This window comes from Manacus candei, unplaced genomic scaffold (assembly GCF_025592945.1).
Source record: "Manacus candei isolate 608988 ecotype Guabito, Panama unplaced genomic scaffold, ASM2559294v1 h1tg000023l, whole genome shotgun sequence".
Lineage (NCBI taxonomy): Eukaryota > Metazoa > Chordata > Aves > Passeriformes > Pipridae > Manacus > Manacus candei.
In genome coordinates, this window is record NW_026138071.1 from 9,570,356 (window position 1) to 9,587,500 (window position 17,145).

Here is a 17,145-nt window from a genome sequence, read left to right on the forward strand (position 1 = left end):
GGCGCTGAAATACAGAAGATGCTGAAGTGATTGGAGGACAGGCTCTCATACACACAGAAATCGAGCAAGCAAAGCAAATCTGGAGGTGAAGCATTGTGTGATTGTGGGTCTGTAACTGTGGAGAAACCCAGCTCCTGATATTTGTTCTTGCTGGCTGCCTACCAGAATAATTTCTATTGTGAGGGTCCAATTTTGCAGCTGCTCAGCATAGCAGAACCGCACCCCTCCCCCAGCCAAATTTAATAGGGCAACGGCATGGGTGCACTCTAACTCAGATGATAACTCTTTCAGAGTCTGGTAGAAGGCCAAAGGAATCCAATTTTTAGATTGTATTAGAAATCTGAGACTATTACTCTTCAAAAGGAGAAATTAGGCTTTAGAGGGGTGAAATATGTAATCCTTCCATGGTTCTTCAGTTGCTGAGGGTTTTTTTTCTCTTTGGAAAAACAATTTGGTCAAGAGAATGCTTGAAGTGATCATTAACAGAAAGAAACAGGGGAGATGTTTATTCAGATTAATTCACAAACAGCAGTATCCTTTTCTATTAAAAGAAAGAAATGGTCTTGAAAGTAATGCATCTTTGTTACATGGATTATCTAGAATCCAGATGATGGTTTTCTTTTCCTTTTTTCCCCTATTTCATAAGGAGAATGATAAACAGATTACTTAGGTTTATTGTGTTTAGATTTAATAACAAGACCCAAACTCTTCAGTGAGCTAAAGCAGATTCTATTTTATAAACAGGAAACTAGAAAGAATACACTTTTAACATAGTAACTGTTTCAGCACAGTGCTTTTCAAGTAAGTACATTCAAAGAGATCTTTGGAGGCCTCAGGAGATACAGAAGCAACAGGTTCAGGAGATTAATATAGCTCCTTGCTTTCCATGCTTGTTCTCCAACAAATAGAGTATATTATAGCTCCTCAGATGTGTTTAATGGTCCCTCGGATTTCATGACTCTGTCCTCTCCCTCTTCTCTTCCCACAATTCCAATCATGTTAGCTAGGCACCAGGGAAAGGTGAAGCACACAGCTGCAGGTAGTGCTTTGGAAGTAATGCTGTGGTGTGAACGAGGCATGGAACTGCAGTGTGATGCACCCGCACATAGTAAATTTTGATCTGCTGCTGTAAATAATCTGTTTCCTCAGATGTTCTAATTCACAGGGTTACCTGTCACTCACACCATTCAGGTGGGCACCAATTCACACCAACATTTTTGTACTGAAGCTACAATAAGGTCTGGCAGATTCCTTTTATGTATTGCATTTAAATATGGTCTCTCATCCTCACATATTTAGCAATGCATGTAAAACTTCATCTTACCCACTGCACCTTGCCTTTCTGTAGTAGAAGCAAATGTGACCTTTTCTGCTTCTTTTCATTAAGAAGGATGTTGCAGGAGTCCTAATTCCTCACATCATTTTTTTCTTTCCTCCCTCCAATAACTTCTCCTTCTCTGACACATGAAGCCAAAACAACTCGATGGGGTTGCCTTCACCTTTGTTAAGGCTAAGTTTTTCACAAGTCCACCTCCAGCCTACCAAACCCTCTTTAAATGGTAACTTCTGTCACAGATCCCGGTATGAAATAAGTTGTTGGGGCAGCCACAGATGCAATCTATGCAGTGTAGATACAGAAAATTGCAATTTGCCTGTATTTTAAGTGGAGAAAGATTTTTGTGACAGAATAAATGTACAGCTGAACTGTATACCCATTTTTGCATAGTCCCCACCCTTGCTACAAGACTCTGTGTTAGGCTCTAAACAGATGTCCACAAACTATTTTAAGTGACTGAAATGTTTTGGGCTCATTTACCTTAAACTCAGCAATTACCCAGGACACTTCCAGTAGCTTCTGTTTGCAGGATAAAAAAAAAAAGTCATATACACATTTTGGAATTGAATCATTTGCTCAACCATGTAAGTCAATATCAATGCCCCATTGCCCCTATAAACTAAAACCAAGAATTCTTCAACAAAAAATAACTCAGACCTTGGTTTTACAGTGCATCTATTTAAAACATGCTGGTTTTATATCCTCTCTATTGACTACAGATTTATCAACCAAAGCACATGGTGTATGCTCTAAAATACATGTACACACACATATACATGTCAGCAAAACTGACAGCCATTACTTACAAGTAAAATTGGTGCTTCCTATTGTAAGCCTCTATTTTATTCTTAATTCACTGGACTTCTACCAAGTGATCTGAAGTTTCTCAAGTTTGATAACATTTTAGTCCTATATTTTAGAAAGTTTCAGCTAAAATAATTCATTTTCTATGAAAGGATTGCTTAAACTGAATTTCCTGAATGTCATGTTAAGCTGACTAAAACAAATAAATACTGACCCAATTCTTCATTTAATAAATATATAAATAAAATTCATTACTTAACTCAGTAACCTGGCATGTCCTTCCCCAACAACCACCCAAAGGCTTCCTAAACTAAAAGTCCACAAATATTTTTAACAACTTTGGTGAGGGTTTTTCTTCTATGAATTTATCTAATGGTCTTCAAATCACACAATATTCTGAGCTGGAAGGGACCCACATGGATCACTAAGTCCAGCTCTTAATAAATGGCCCATACAGGGATCAAACCCACAATCTTGGTGTAACTAGCACCATGCTCTAACCAACTCAGCTAATCTCAGGGTAGAATCCTTTGTATTTTTTGGCCTCTGTACATTCCATGGCAGTGAATTGTGATACCACATCTTTTATAAAAAACTAATCCTCCATTCTTTGCTTGCTTAACCCCATGGCCTAATTATTTCTTCATGTGCACCCTGATTTTTGTACTGTGAACAAACACTAGTTTATGTCTCTTCTGGAGAGATTTATATATAGCAGATGATATATACATATCTATCTATCTATCTATCTATCTATCTATCTATCTATCTATCTATCTATGTATACAAACTGTGTAGCTCCTATTAGTTTATCAACATCCAGGGTACCATTGCAGCTACACAGCTCCATCAATTAATGTCAAAATCTCTTTGATTTCTGCAGCTTTCCAAAATCTGTGTATGTTCTTGCCAGAAGATTGACGTGATTTTCATAAATGTTCCTCATCTTATCCATTTACAGAATTGGGACCCAAAACACAAAAACATATTTCATTATCAAACTGTCCAACAGAAAACTGCAAATTAAGTATCTTTAAAACTGCTCAGTCAGGTAGTATAAAGGTGCTATGCTTGCAAAGGTTTCCACATAGACATTTTAATTGCATTAAATTGTGACTAAGAAATGAGGCTGGTCCTGCAGTGCATATATTATGTAAATACAAACCATTTAAACATAAAATTATAAAAATTAATGGCAATAAATAAATTTTTTATTTTGTACCTATGAGTGGTCCCTTTTGCAACTATGTAATAAAAGACTCGTTTAAAAAATATAAAAATAACAAAACCACTTGGGAAACAAGTAAAAAAAGTGTAAGGAACAATTTAACACCCTCTGGAAGAGGAAACCAGGCCATACACTAAAGATAAGTAAGTGAAGAGATACTGTCTTAGCAAAGATGAAAATAAGCATATGCTGAAATATTTCCTGCAACAGGGTCTGGAGGCCCTAGCACATCTCTGCTTGCAATTCTGATATTTTTAAAGTCATTTCTGAATAAAATCTTCCTGGATATTCCAAGAAAATAAGAAAAAAAAAATAATTGTCAGTTTCTGTGAGTGCAAAAAAGGAATTAATAGCAATATACCCAGAGTGTAATTTAGTGGACAATAATTAATTTCCATTGATACGCATTTTTTAATAAAAGCTGTAATAGTTGTTTGTTGAAAGAGAGATACTTTAACGCTTCATATCTGAACTCCATTTCCTGCCAATGCATTTTCTCTCCTTAACATTGTGGGAAATGTTCTGTGAAACATCTTCTCTCTTTAAACCTTGATAAAATTCTTGACTACGTCAAATGTAATAAGTTTTAGACAAATGACTGTCATCTCCATGAGCTGGAGAGTTTGAAGAGAGCACAGCAAGTGTGTTTATTTGCATTAAGCACATGCATCAGTGTGGTGTGTGTGAGGAGCTCTGGTACAGCTATTTTACAGCCACTGGGAAGAGATTTTTTTCTGTCTGGTTAAAAGGCTATAAACATTGGTGATGTCTGTCTTATGCAATTCAACTCATTCTAATTGTTCTACAAAGAGTTCTTTTGACTTAGTAACTTCTTCAAGTCACTCTTTTCAAAAGACATATGGAAAACCCCACTCTCATGATTATTAATAATGTCGCTACTATGAGAAAGTCTCGGAGTAGGAAGGGAAAAATTTCTTTCAGCCCATAGAGACAGAACTTAATTTTATAGTGGTTGGTAGTGCTTAGTTTCATTTTCTTAAATGTTCTAGTCATTGAATAAAGAAATAATTTGAAAAGGAAATAGCATCTACAGTATTTGAACTTGCCTTTGGCATAAAATGTTTTAATGTTTTGAGTCTATCTTTGACAACTGAAACAGATTTTACTGAATACTGGTAAGAGTTCACTTTGTAATAGAAAAGTAGTCACTCACTGTGATCACTGTGTCTTTTTAGTATGCAGCCCAGAGGATTCAGAAAAAGATTACATTTACAATAATTAACATATATGTAAATGGAGATCATGGCTATGAATGATAAATTTTCATAGCAATTTAAACCTTGTTCAAATTAATCAACCATACAGACACTTGATTAATGAAAGGCAGCGTCACTTTAAAATGCAACATGTTAATACATATTACTGTTATCGCTGATCAAAGAATCTTTAAACATAAACCAATTAAAACAAAGTTCAATCTACATTTTTTACTGGTTTAATTCCTACAGAATTATAAGAGTATTATAAAAATTTACGTATTTTATTCTCCTTCATATCTATTTACTAAATTGACTGTAGTACAGAATCACACAAGTAATTCTGCTACTTCATTAATATGATTGGATGTGAAAACTACCAGATTAGTTTTTCAATCTAAGCATATACATAATGGCTGATTGCAAAGTGGGCGAAATGCATCCAATTTCATTCTTCATTTGTAAAACCAGTATCTTGCATCTCATCTCTCCTATTCTCAATTCAATCATCAACAGACCAGTCACACAGGAGCTTTGAGTGACTGATATCAAGGGAACTGTTTAGGAAGGCTGCCTTTGTGGCACCTTCCCAACATTACCACCATCTAAGAACAGCAAGGCTAGAGAGTTTTAAGGCAGTGTTAGATTTCTGCAAAGGTCACCCAAGTATCTAAACAGGTTTTGCTTGTTTCTATTCTTTTCTTAAATAACGATGTGAGCACTGTCATACAACTCTACTTCAATTCACTGGAAAATTTTAAGTATATTTTTCATAAATACATTTAGGTAGTGGCAATTTCATTATTACTTCTATTGAAAAGAGTCACTAACTTCCAAGATGTACAATGTTGCTTCCTTTACCTCATGATCAGAAAAATATAGTAAAAGTATATAGCACATTTCTGAATTGTTGCCTTAATGAAGACTTAGATGCTATGGTCATGAGAATACAATATGTGCCAGGAGGGGATTTAAAATTATTAGCTGACCTCTCTTTCTTTTATTCAAAATGTGTCCTTAACACGCATTACATGTAAGTAATTTGTATGTCCAAATACTGAGCTTTGCAGTAAGTGGTAGTACTGGTACAAGAGTAAGAGACAGTAAAATTAAAGTAAAAACATTAGTTTTAAAAAAGAAGCAGAAATGATATACAGTTAAATTTGGAAAATGGATCGAGTCAGGCATATATAAAAAGTATCCTTGTCTTTATGGGAGACCCCACACATGTATCCACTACTCTAATTTCAATATTGGGAACCAAATATGCAACAAAATCAGTTTACTAACTACAGGGAGTATATTATTTGACCTGTTCCCTTCCTCTGTGGCAAAATCAGTTTCTGGTGAAATAATAAATACAGTCCTTGGGAGAAGAAATACCTGTTGATGTTTTCCATGCACAACAAAATGATAATAGAATAGTGTGTTCCTACAGACAAGCTTGCAGAGATGCAGCCCACACTAGTGATCATGGCAATATTAGGTGTGCAGAGTTCCAAAGAAGAGGGCATTTATCTTACACGCATCCATTTTGCCAAAAATCTGCTCACAAATCTATCAGTCCATTGTAGCACTTCAAACCACTGAAGAACTTCAAACACAGTAGTCCCTTGAAAGAATCCTCTGTAAAGACTCAAACTGTCCCAACTACAAAGAACTTCACAAAATTGCATCAGCTGAAGCAGCTTATGGCTTCAGCCAGCTCTGAACCAAATCACAGGTTTTTGTAACTTATCCAATATGAGAATTTTGTTGAAGATTGGGATCACATTTACTTTACTGCAGTGTTCTGGGCTACATCTGAATGGCCTTGAGATCAGCCACGAGGTCAGTTTTGCCACTTACTGATTTGTTGACATTCCCCCTGTGTTGGTCCTGTGGCCTGACTTCGGCTTTTACAAGAAAACCCTCATCTGTGTCCTGCATCCAACAAGGGGTTTCCATGCTGTGAGGTCAGACCTTCAAGCCCCATTCCTCATCCATAAGTCCCCATCTCTCCCCTCTGGCTTTGTGTATGTTGTACAGGCCACTCTGAAAAGCCTTCCTAGAACAACCCTGGCAGCACCTGCAGCAGCAGGTATTGGCATTGGTAGTCAATTGGCATGTGCCTTGGAATAAATAATTCATGTGCACTAATTTGTTTATTCACATTTTCTATAAATTTTTTGCTTAATTTTTATTTTTTTTAATATTGTGGTTTTTTACATATTCAGATGTTTAACAGGGGAGAGGAAAGTTTGTAAATGCTTTGCAAAGCTGATCTACAAAGTCTGAAGCAACTGAGAGTGAACCCACAAGTATTTCATCTGAATTTTGTTGGTCAACACATGCCTCTCAAAGTGCTGCAGAAGGTATCGCTAAGAACAGCTTTTAGGCTCCAGAAATGTGCCAGAGCTGTTCCTCCTCACTTCCTTGCACAGGGTGAAAAGTAAGGATGTTTATGCTTCAGCTAGACTCCTGTTTTAGAATTCTCTTAAATATTTTAAGAAAGATGACAATATCCTATATATCTTATAATTACATTTGATTTCCCCCTCCTAGTTATATATTGACATTGTAGTTCCTCAATCACTTCTTTATCCTCAGTGGAGTTGTAAGCCCTTTCACTAATCTTATTTAGCCATTTGACTTGGAAAGGGAGTGCTTGGCTGACAGCTGAGTTGGGTTATGTTACACTCAGGTTTTAGGTTGAATATGTCTGTTCTTGCAACCTACGAATAATTTTGTACAAATTTTGTTTCTCCTCACAAGTGCCAATTGAGGCTGCTGAAGAGAGAGCGGTTTTCTTGGGGGTGGTGAGACAGGAAGCAGAGGGAATTTTTATTCTATTCACAGCACAAAGTACACTCAGCTTTTAAGGAACAGGTGTGTGTGTTTGTTGGCTTATAATTTTTAAACATGTGTTTTAGCAGGAAGCAGAAGACATTGCAGCAGTCTAACAAACAAGAATCCATTAACTCAATCTTTTTTTCTTTTCTGCCAAATTTCAAGTTGCTTACTAATTGAGGAGTGGTGCTTCTTGGTAGCTGGAAAACACAGCTACAACCTGGTATCAATCTTCTTTTGGTGGAAGTCAGTGGTGACTATGGACTATTTTGACACTTGACTACCTGTCACCTAACATCCGTATCCAGTCTTACTTGCTCCTGCCATAGCCACAACCACTTTCAGTGAAGGAAACTTTGAAACAGAAATATTGACAAGTCATACAAGGCTGGCCTAAGATGTGAAATGATGGCATTGACAACATCCTGACTGAGTGTTACAGAAGTGCAAGAAACATACATTTTTAATATCTCCTTAAGACTAAAATGTAGGCTCCAAAAATTGTTTTCGACAAAATTGGGAATATGTGTTGATATCTCACGATCAATTTTTAGTGGCTATAGAAAGGTAAGGTCATTGGTCAAGCAGATATTTTTCCCCTATGCACCTACATTTGAAAGTCAGCGGGAGATTTCTCAACCCTGTTTTATCATTCCTTTTCTTAAGCTGAGAAAGACATTCAAAACTCGGCTCTTTCCATTGCATTTCTGTATCCAAATACCAAAAAAATTGGACACGTATTTTCCCAACTGATTTCTTATTGCATTAGACAATACTGTGCTACTCTGCTCAATAGAATACTGATAGTTTTTACTGCACTTATATATGCCAATTTTGTGAACATTTGGTGATGTTATTCTCCAGGTGTTAGGTTCTGCTACATAAAGACCCAAATTCAGTATCTCTGTATTAAAGTTCAATTTTTACAATAAACTTTAAAGGATGTTTTCAATAGATTTCACGGGGAAACCACATGAGTAATGAGAGATACAAATTTAATATGTGTAAGCCTTGTTTGTCACAAGCTGAAACTGTAATACACTGGTTGCTAACTGGATTCTGCCAGAAGGAAAACACATTCTCCTTTCAAATATCTACATATGGAAAAAGCTGCTATATAAGCTACCTAGCTTGAGGAAACCATTGGCTGTATAAAACAGAGCCCTCTCACCCAGGTTTCTCCAGCTCTGTTTGCATTAATGTTATCCTCTCTCCCCCAAGGGCCGAGACTCTGAGCTGAATTAGGTGAGTAGTTTTAATTTTGAGTGCTAAATGAAACACGTACTTCTTTAAATCCTGCATTACTTCACATCCACTGAACTGTTAAAAAGAAAAGTTTTAAGTACATAAAAATAAATCCACTCATGCTGAGCAAAACAGTACTAGCTGTTAAAGTAACCAGTGAATTTCACCAACAGACAAAGGTACCATGGCATGCCAACATAACTGCAGTGGGCTATTGCAGGCCCAGCTACGGGAGCTGGCTTGTTACACCTCAGCCTGCCAGAGTAGGTTCTACACCTTGATCTTTTACGTGTTAGCAAAGAATTTCCCACCCTCCACAAACCTGAGTCCTGCAGTGGATGGTATTTGCATGAAGGACTCTTCTTTGATGAATCCATAATCTCCCTTGCAAGAAGTTTATAGTCAAACAGAAAACCAAGACATTCTTCTGCCTGGAGCAGAAATGTAGAGTTCAAACAGATTTGATGAAATATATTTAAGCTTTTTGGTAAGACATTTTAGAACTAATACACATGTGTTAGCACAAAAACAGCCAATTATGGTAATACATTCTGGGTATTTTATTCTTGTTAACTCAAACATCAACAAGCAATTTCTTCTGGGTTACTACTAAGATGTCAGTGTTCTTAGATTCCTTTTTTAAATGCTGAAGGAATAAAATGATGCCTACAAATCTAGATTACAGGATGACCCTGATTAAAGTAGTTTAAAATTGGAAATGTTGCAATTGAAAATATTATGAAAATTGGATTTTATAAAATATGTTACTGAGGAATGCATGTAAATTTAACCCTCTTTCTAACTTTGTAAAAGAAAAACAGTAATCTAAATGCTAAAATTCTAAGCTGTGTTTTTATATTTAAGATTAAAAATCATGAATTTAGTAAAACTTAAATTTAGTTGACTATGAGGATTCCAATGAATTTTACTGTATGTTATTCATAAGTGAAAATACCTCCTAAAGTCTTTGCAATCCTAGACAATTTTTCTTCTGTCAAAACTTTTCTGAGAGCCACACTTTAAAATCTCTCCTTTCTTTTATTGACTCACAGCATTGCTGTGATAATTTTATTTATTTAACTGTTTAAGATCCTGATATATATGCCTGTGGTTATGTATTTATGACTACAGTCTTGAAGGCAGAAAAGCAGCACCTGTATCAGCCTCTCTGCCCTAGAGCACCTGGGGAAAACTGGAGGAGGGTTTTCCTCCAGGCTGCCTCCCAGGAGCCCCAGCCAAGCACAGCCATAGGAGAGTGGTGAACTCCTTAGGCGTGCCAAGAGGGGAGCAAAGGGAGTTTTGTACACCAGGTAGGGAGCCAGAGAGAGGTATGCACTCACAATACAATCATATTAGTTTAGGATCAGGATCAAGCTTTTTATTCAAACAGAAAGGTTGGGGGATTATTAAAAATACTGTTTAATTACTGTGACTACCTTCTCTGTTAAAGTGCTAGACCTCTTGTTTCTCATTCATTGTGGAACAAAAGACTAAACATTTAAAATACTGCTTTGTCACCAAGACCTATAAGAAAAACCACTGCCCTACTTTCCTATTATGGCAAAAGAAAATAAAATTTTCTCATCCAATTATACTGGAAAGGTGATCTTGTTGAAATAGTTATGAGCTATGATTTGGGAGTATCTATGCTCAATATTCATTCCTCTTTGCCAGAATAAATTGGTTTTAAAAGTCTATACCATCAGGAAGGGTAAAATGCATGGTTCCCATGTGCATGCCCTCTACCAGTTTCTCTCCACAGTTGTGTTAATAATCCTGAGGAAGATGCTGAGATTTCTAGTGGTGTTATCTCAGCCTCCACCAAGAGGCCCTTACCACAAAGGTACTTTCAAGATTACTGTTGTTAGTTGAACTGCAAAGTGTCAAAAAACTGTGAAAAAGAGGAGTTTTTTGTTTGTTTTAAGGAAGAAAAGAAAAAAAAAGAAAAGCAACAAAAAGCCACCACAAAACTTACTCCAGACAAATCTTTAGTTATTCTTACAAGGGCCCAGTCTGAACTCATATCTCAATAGATTACAATCCACATCATCTCACATTTGGCAAAAGTGCCAATTCCTCAGAGCTACAAAGAACAATATATACTTAAGTCCATACTCACCTCAATCAGTCTGTGTCTGCGCATTCTGTGGGGGATTTAGAGGATGCACAGGTCATTGTATCAGAGAACTGAAGAGACGTATTACAGCACATTATGCTGGGCTTCACCTGGACTGGACACACATGAAAGAGAATTCAGCTGCCACAGCTCCCTTTGTATCTCCGTTTTTTAAATTCTGAAAACAAGCTGAAAAGGAGAAAAGGGACTCAACTTTTTCAAACCCATAAAAACTACTGTATAAAGATATAATCACAGTTCGAATGAAGGTAAACAATATTATCATCAAATTACAGACACTTTTAAACTATATATTCTAAATGTGATGTTTCTATGTTCGTGGAGAATTTGTTTCCATCCACATTAATTGCATAACAGGGATTTAATGAAATGCCTTGTTGAATTGTTAGAAGAATAGGTAATATCCATATAAAAAGAAGAGAACAAAATATGGCACCTGGCAAGGTTTTAAGTTAAAAGCATACTGCTAGGTATTTTGTATTGAATTGGTATAAATGACTCAAGTAGATGTAAAATACAAATGAGAAGAAAAAAATTCTATAACAAAGAAAAAATTATAGAGAAGGATTTACCAGCCATTCAGGCTTACATTTCAACGGAACACCCTATCTTGGTTTTGTATGGAACTGGTTTTGAATTTAGAAATATCTGTACTAGATAGATATTAGATATAATACTGTATTGAAGACCACCCTAATCTTCTAAAGCTTTAGGCAAACGTGATCCTTTCACAGCAGATCATTGTCCCTTGTATCTAATGTACATACCTCAGTCAAAACTTATTTGACTCCTACATATGGTCCAAGGACTAGAGGTTGATTCTGGGAAGCACTGAATGTCATCAGCCTAAATTACTTCTATGAGAATTGCAGACAAAAGGCTTCTCATGCATTCAGAAAGCAGAGAAAAGATGAAGTTGTTCCTCGTAATTCCAGCTTATTAAAAGTATAAATATGTTTACAAACAAATTTCCAAGAGCAATTGGGAGCCTTCCCTCTGAATTTAAATACCTTTTTCTTCAGGAAAGCTGATCTTGCAGATGTGTCATGCACTTTTTCACAGATATAAACAAACTATTTCAATTTTCATTTTTTTCATGTCGATAAACCAGAATGCTGATGGTTTTAGCATGAATGCCATACTTACATTCACGGAGGTAAAGAGCCAGACCCTGTCTTTGAGGAAATGTGTTTGTGAGAGGGTGAGCAGCCACAGCAGAAGAACTCAGTAAATTCTGGCTTAAATCTTTCATCTCTTTCTTTTACCAGTTTAAGAGAAAAGGCATCATTTGTATACATATATTTAACTTTTGGTAATTACAACAGAGCAAGCTTTGATTTGCAGGACTTTGTTGACTAATTACTGGAGCTACCCCATTACCCACGTGGTGAAAGGCTTTCCACCAGACAGCAGTAGCTGCAGCAAAGGCTATCCCTATCACTTACTTTCTGTATAAGACCTCACTATCCTTAATATGTTTATTTTGACTTTTTTTTAATTTTACCTACTAACTTATTGACTTCCTCCACACAGTTTAGCTTCTCTTTTTATTGTGAAGCAGTTTTGTGTAGGAATTAATTTTGACACATGTTTCTACAGTTATCTACCACTAAGCCACAGGAAAGCCTCAGATGCTCTTTTGCTTTGTTGTCTCCAGATGGTGGAGAATGAAAAGGTATATGAACTGAAAAAATCTAGACAATGAAGTAAACACTGCTTTCTCATAAAATATTACTTTTTCATCTCTTAAATTACCCACACTGGCATGGTTAATGTAGCTCAGTGGTGATACTGAACAAAGCAGATGTTAACAACTAGTTCCTAATGACAGTACCTTGCTTTGAGGAGAGCTAGAGTGAGTGGTGGTCAGGTCCTGTGGACGCCAGGCTCCTGGTGCAGATGGACAATTTCTCACTCCCCTGGAGCATTGCTACGATCCCTCCTGCTGCAACCAACTGCTGTGTAACATTCTTCACGGGTACTGACAAATCCTGACTCAACTCAGACCAAGGACTGGCCAGTTTAAAAAGGAGGCAAAACACCTGCCTGCGCTCCCAGTGGACTGGGACCAGTCTGTCCCCACACAGAGCCACGGTTCCAGGCTCCAGGCAGTAAAGCGAGGATGGCTCTAGGGCAGTTGGCACCCTCTGCAGGTGGCATGGACAAGTCCAGAAGGGAACCTTTTTCCATGGCCTTACACTGTGTCCTGGAAAACACTTTGTCAACTGACAGTCTCCTGAACTGCTGGTGTTTGCAATTTCAGGTGCCTACAATTCAAGAAGGGAAGGCGGAGGGAAACCTTCCTAATATCACCAGAACCTGCCAGGTTTTCTTTTCCATATTCATTTATGTACAATGATTAGCTCGTTCTTCTCAAATGCCAGGGATGTATTGCTCACTGGAGGAACTTCAGTACCCAGCAGTCTTTAATGTAAAAGGCAAACCTTTCCACTAATGAGCAGTTTGTCTAGTGTTCTTAACCTTATCAGCAGCTCCTGAAGTGATAAAGGCTTAACTATTATGCACTGAAAGGTGTTGATAATTCTCAATCTTTATGCAGAAAAAGGCTCTTTTTTGTCACTTCTTAGAGTCTACTGTTAAACTTCCCAGACTGCTTACAAATTACCTTGCCTGTTCTGCAAAGCAGACAGCTGGATGCGTTGGTGGGCAGTCGGCAGGTGGAGCCTCCTCTTGTCAGGACAAAAATGATACCTGCTGCTTAACAGAAAAAGAACAGTGTGCAGTTTAATGATTTAGACCTGTCCTAGAAAATGTCCAGAGCTCTGAGTAGCTGGCACAAAAAAAAAACCACCCGAAATAATAAAAAGAAAAAAAGCTGAAAAGAGAAACAAACAAGGGCAGCAAAGCTGATGTGAATCTTTAACCATGGCACAGTAGCCAGAGCAGGGTATGAGAGCTCACTATACTCCTTGCCCCTGAGAAGGAAAAAAAGAGAGGGGAAATAAAAGGAGCCCAGCTAGTTTAGGCTTAGCTTTGCAGGGTTATGGAGTGAAGAGCACAGGACATCATTGTGTCTGTGTAGCTGCACGAGAAACAATAAAAGCTTGATCAGCTGAATGCTTAAATATGGCTGAATGTTTGATGAGATGAAGATGTAATTTTGTCTATGCTCCCCAAGGGTCTGGATTAAATATGACTACAGGGCCTAATCAAATAGCTAGTCACTGAACAACAGTCCCAACTGCATTTTTCATTCCAGGCATGCCGGGTTGCCCCCCCTCCTCGTCCAAGTACATTACTTATTCACTGGTTTGTCAGCACTGTGCATTATTAGCGCTTGAGAGATAAAACTTTAAGTGTTGCTCCCAATTAGCACAACAGTGACCACGCACCATGCTCTGTGCTTAATGCCTGCTCTCAGAGAGGAGCTGGTTTTGAAGGTCTGAGGTGGAGGAGAAAAAAAAATGAAACAGCTTAAGCATTCATTTTGAGTGGAAAGACAGCTCCTATTAACATTTAACAGCATTTGTGCAACTTGGTGCGGAGGTTATGATGCAAATGAGGAGGAATTAAAAGTGGCCAGGGGTTTGTCATTGATGGATTGCAGTCTGGTGGTGTTCACACTTCTGCCGTGTCCATCAGAAGCGATTACTGTGTAATTAAACCTTATTTCTCGACTCTTCAGTGCATAATTACTTTGTGAATGTAACCATCATCTAAAAAAGCTACCAAAATGCTTTAGCATTTAGTCTAGCAGTCATTTCCCTAGCTTGTGTCAGATATAACCATCAGACAGTGCAAAAGAACTGTCACTTTTAATAAGAGGCAAAAAATTAAATGAAACAGTATGCTTATTACAGGAAAATTAGGCGTTCAAGTGGTAGAGTCCTTTTCTGCTATTTGCATAATTTATTCTTTTTTGTCCCTCACACCAGAAGCTTCAGGCAATTTTCTTCACATTTAAATAGATCGCACATTTAAGGCTACTTAAGGAAAATTATCACTTTGCATATTTTAATTGTTGTGAAGAAAGTGAATAGAAGAGGTCTGCAGCTTGGGCTCTTGAGTCGGTCAGATGCTCAACTCTCTGATTCTGGAGCTCCCCACTGCTCCACTAGAGATAACCCTACAGTTCACAGCCATCCACTTGCATTTCATCAGCATGCAAATGCAGCTCCAAGCACTACAATAAGTGGGTCTTTGATATTTACAAACTAGCCACTAATAACTAAAATGTAATTTGTTTGACATAACTTTAGATTCTCTTATCTGACTGCCTTTAAAAAAAAACAGATAAGTCCTTTAGCTTTACAAAACCTAAGATATCATCCATTCAAACTGCAGCCTGCCCTATAAAGTCTGCAAGCATTATTCGTGGTGAAATCATGTCAGGTTCTCTTGTCAGCAGAGTTTCAGCAACACATCTTTCTAATTTCATTTTCAATTCTTTTGTTTAATTTGCACTCCTCCCTACCTTAATCAAATGAAATGAAAATTCAAATAAGACTTGGAACAAGAAGCCCATTTTCCTTTTACCTAAGGAAATACATCTATTAGTCTGATGTTATGGAGAAATGCATGTCCCAGTCATCAAGAGAGGGATGCTTGCCTTACTCTACTCTGTGTAATAATCTGGAAAGCAAAGAAAGAGAGAGACAGGGTTATGGTACACCACTTTACAAAGCAAAGTGCTGTAAACAGACTGATGACTGTATAAATTCAGTTAATTATAAAGCTAATGAAAAATTAAAAGGGAGTTCTAATGAAAAATTTGATCAAATGTTATTCAGATTATCTTTTCAAGTAATTAAGTGGTCTGGAAAAAAACGGTTCCCCAAGGTACATTTTAGCTTGTGATCTTTTTCACTCAGAAAAAAAATGAAATAAAGTTAGCAAAGAGTGAAAGTAAGTTTTCTTTTTCACAAGCCACTCTCTCTCAATATGCCAAGATATAGATTTCATTAGATCAGCATAACTTTTGTTTAATTATCACTGTCCATTCCCTTTGGTCACTGTTTATTTCAATATTTGCCTGACTTTAAATACACCCTCAAAACATTATTAAATATCCCCATCATTTCCATTAGCATATGTTTGCAGAAATTAAGGTATCAATCATATTCAAAAATCATGCAGACTAATTTACAAGACACAAAAATACAAACTTCAAAGATCATCTGCTGTTATTTGGAAAACAAACAAACAAATCACCTAAAATATTCCCCCTTAACTGTCATTGCAGTAAAATACATATTTTGGTGATGGAAGAGAATATGTATAAGCAAGTTCATCCTCTTCACATTCTGGAAAGATGTCACGGAAGTTACAATTTTTTCAGAAAAATCTCATAACTTAGATGTGCTGGAACAAAAGAGTCCACTATTTAAAACTCGTATGAACGACCCCACGCATCCATCAACTTTCTTGTGTATTTCCAAAATACTAACAAAAATAACATTCACAGTGTCATGAAGAATGGACCCTGAGCCCCTGTGGATTAAGAACAGACTAAATTCAATTTCCAGTTACACAGAATGAGAACTGAGATAACTTTTATTACCGTGTGTTACAGTGATTAAAATTAATGCCTACGTGGAAATCCAGGAAATGCAACTATAAGAAATATATGTACACAAACAGAGGTAGAGCTTTCTTTATTCTAAATTATAAACAAAACTATTAATTCTTCAGAAATTACCATTCTTCTACTCTGCTCTCTGCCTTTCCAAATTCTTCAAGATTATTGCTTTAGAAGGAAAGTGGCACAATAAATTACAGTACAGCCAAGTTCCATAATAGACTCCTTTACTCCTATATGTGATGCAGGAAGGACACACGTTTTCTCAAAATTTCACCATAATTTCAGCAGCTATTCCCTCTTAGGATGACAGTACATGCACAGATGTAGTGGCCTGGTGTATCTGTACCGAGCCACTTACCAATGTGTATGAATAAGCATTCTAATTAGTAGTGCTACGGTGGCTGGAATGCTTCGGACGAGGAATGAGAGTCTTGTTTATTTTCATATTCTCTTTTGGAGTAAACATGCTTCATTAGAGCTTTAATTCACAGACTTAACAATAAAATTTAAGTTATTAAATACAATTATTAAATACAATTATTAGAATTTTAAAAATATAATTAGACTATGCTTTCACCATGATACAGGTTTGGTAACATGATCAAACTGAAATACTGCTAAAAGCTTGAGGGACTTTCATCTGTCCTAACCCACGTTCACAGACTTCTTCCCCTACAGTTCAGTTATTCAGGCATGTGCAGAATCAGGGTTGCCAGCAGACATAGCTAATCCAAGAAAAATTGCAACTGTAAATGCAAATACCCTGGAAAAACTGCCTTAAGCAGTAAGGCTTGCTCTGTGTATGCT